We start from the raw sequence: 3,374 nt of genomic DNA on the forward strand, positions 1-3,374 counted from the left end.
GTGTAATACAATTCTATTGTCGTGATGAGGATGATTCGTTGTGAGGAGGAGTGTAACACAATTCTATTGTCTTGATGAGGATGCTTTGTTCTGAGGAGGAATGTAACACAATTCTATTGTCTTGATGAGGATGATTCGTTGTGAGGCGGAGTGTAACACAATTCTATTGTCGTGATGAGGATGATTCGTTGTGAGGAGGAGTGTAACACAATTCTATTGTCTTGATGGGGATGCTTTGTTCTGAGGAGGGATGTAACACAATTCTATTGTCTTGATGGGGATGCTTTGTTCTGAGGAGGAATGTAAAACAATTCTATTGTCTTGATGAGAATAATTTGTTTTGAGGAGGAATGTATCACAATTCTATTGTCTTGATGAAGATGATTTGTTGTGAGGAGGATTGTATCACATTGCAATTGTCTTGATGAAGATGATTTGTTGTGAGGAGGAATTAACACAATTCTATTGTCTTGATGAGGATGATTTATTGTGAGGAGTGTAACACAATTCTATTGTCTTGATGAGGATGATTTGTTGTGAGGAGGNCTTGATGAGGATGATTTGTTGTGAGGAGTGTAACACAATTCTATTGTCTTGATGAGGATGATTTGTTGTGAGGAGGAATGTAACACAATTCTATTGTCTTGATGAGGATGATTTGTTGTGAGGAGGAATGAACACAATTCTATTGTCTTGATGAGGATGATTTGTCGTGAGGAGGAATGTTACACAAAACAGTGATTGGAAATAGCCACAAATACACTATTGTTTATAGTATAACCATGCAGCCTACTCGTCATAAAATGTATAATCCAACCAGCCAGTCACCTAAGTCAATGTTTATAGCTAAACTTTCTGTACCGATCAAGTTTGTCATAGAGCAATACAAATGGATCTCCTAGTGAAAGTGGCTCTATATCCTGTACAGTTCCTATCTTTTACTTTCTTTTTGAGACTGGTCTCATCAATAATGCTTACATGAGGCTTTTCCAACCGTTGGGAAACATTAACAAAGGGAAGGCTTTTGTTAGATCTAAAAATGATGTATATACATTTGTTATTCAAGCGTAATCCGAGGAAGGGATAGGGAACTTGATTATATTTTCAGAAGACAGTTTGTTTTTAATCAAGTAACCAGAAAACCAATCCATTTTTGGAGGAAATGGAGGTAGACATTATATGGGAGACACCAATTAAGGAAGCTTTGGGGTGGGCGCTTATCTGAGAGAGGGACAAGTCGGACAATGGGTGCTTATATATAGGCAAACTTTAAATAATTTATTATGAAGTACATGGTAAATGTATGACAGACTCACAGCAATGCGATACTATACAAATTGTATACATATACTTAAATACAGATGGTTTACATATAATTGTATGTTTTTGAAGCTGTAATTGAAAACACAATCAATTCACTTTCCAATGAAATCATACATCAAAGTGTTTAAAATCAAGAATTGCTAGTTAAGAAGGCATTTAAACAACATATTTAACATATTAGACATTTTATTTCATGAACTTTATAACATTAAGTGTATATAATTCACGGATAAAAAATGTAACAGATTTTCAAATTGACGACAAAGCATATTGCAAGTATAAACTAGAATAAAACCAGTCACATAAAGTAACCTTTATCTGTCCCTGTGAGACTGAATAGCGTCGTCCTTAGGGACAATAGTTAGCAAAACGGTAATAGGAAGTGAATCTAATGCTGTCATAACAACGTTCTTGATTTCCGACACAAAGACATATTTACATGCGCACGAACCTCAAACATCAACATACATTGAAATTCCTATAACAAGCACGCATTGTCTACAGAAAACCAATCACATCCGTGTGGCACGTCATTGTCAGCTTAACCCACAAGGAAAGTTTGGCTCATCACAGTCTTATTACCAAATAACAATCAAACTAAATAGCTTTGTAATATTTCATACGGTTTGATGTAAACAAAGTTCCAAAACATAAAAAAGATATCAATTAACTCACCACATTTTATATTTTATTTTTATAAGCTACCTGATGAGAAAAACAATCATTGTGAGGACAATAGATGTTTTTGTAAATTAACGTTTTTTCCACCACCACCAATCTGAAGGATTTCCAACATTCTACCATTGGTTGAAGTTTATAAAACGTTACCAATCCGATTTATTTTGAACATCTTCTGGACAGATTTATAGAAAACTGTTTCCACCTTATAAACATTGTATGAAAGGTGTTTACTAGACCACCATTCTTTAGACTGATGGGTTTCTGTAGACATATGGATTCATTATATATAACCATAAACCACCTTTTCCACCAAATAGGAAAATAAACAAGAATTCACAACCAAACTTACCGGCTAGAAGAAAGTGAATAAATTACAAATTAAATTACTGTGCATATTATTATTGCAAGAAGAATTTAACAAAAACAAATCTGCTTTAAATCAACTTGATATTAGATTACTTAGTTCAGTTAACCCAGAACTACCACAGCGAGACCTAGACGGTAAAGGTCCGGTTAATAAAAAAGAATTTCAACTCATGTAGGATTTTGTTTCGACACCCTAATATAATCCTACTTCAGCTTCAGTTATAGAATACTTCGGAAGCTTTTTGTTGATTACTAGTAAGTATCATTAATTATCCACATAATATTTTTGCCATTTCTCTAGACCCATTTGGCCCAGTACAGTTTGGGGGTCCTTCTCCAACTGAATTCAAACTGAACAACTTATACGACATGAAATTAATTTAGGTAATACCATTTGATGTAACTGGAATCTCAGTCCCAAATATCATTCTAGTCGAGTTTAATTCAAGCTAAGCTGAAACTCCTCTCCTATATCAAGTTTACAAGATTTTGAAGTCAGCTTGAGTTAAATTTCGGGCATATCAGCAGGACAAATTATTTGATGTAAACAGCTGTTTGTCAATCCAAGTTCTGCCTGATTCACTTTAAGACGTGTTGAATTTGACCTATTACATGTACAGCTACCCCACTTACTTTGGTAAACGTATAATCAGATATGAAATGGAGTACAAAAAGCATCAAATAAAAATGACTTTAAAACCTGATGAATAAATGAGCAGTTTACTTCAAATTAATAAGCAAGCTAAGAGTTGACCTTCAGGAATTTGTCAATTTAATATTGTCTGCCAAGAATTTGTTTTGCCACCTGTATTGGAGGTGTCTCTTATGATATACATTCATTGCTGAATAGAAAACCTCCAGGTCTATTGGCCCGAGAAAGTGACAACAGTGTGTGCAACAATGTATCCATTCTACCAATAAATACCTGTACATGAAGTTCTGGAAAACAGACCTGGGCAAGTGTGTCAGGGGTGTACCTCAGCTGTCTGACAGTGTGTCAGGGG

General features: G+C 34.8%; 1 protein-coding gene across 1 annotated transcript in view; it reads right to left on the reverse strand.

Moving 5' to 3' along the window:
• The window catches only part of LOC110454218, an 18,154-nt gene that overhangs the window by 12,057 nt on the left and 2,723 nt on the right, over positions 1–3,374 (reverse strand). Inside the window, exon 2 of the mRNA XM_021503628.1 lies at positions 2,354–2,356. The gene's annotated coding sequence lies outside the window, so the exon portion shown is untranslated. The remainder of the gene's footprint in view (positions 1–2,353; positions 2,357–3,374) is intronic.

The sequence above is a fragment of the Mizuhopecten yessoensis genome, unplaced genomic scaffold (genome assembly GCF_002113885.1).
Source record: "Mizuhopecten yessoensis strain PY_sf001 unplaced genomic scaffold, ASM211388v2 scaffold915, whole genome shotgun sequence".
Lineage (NCBI taxonomy): Eukaryota > Metazoa > Mollusca > Bivalvia > Pectinida > Pectinidae > Mizuhopecten > Mizuhopecten yessoensis.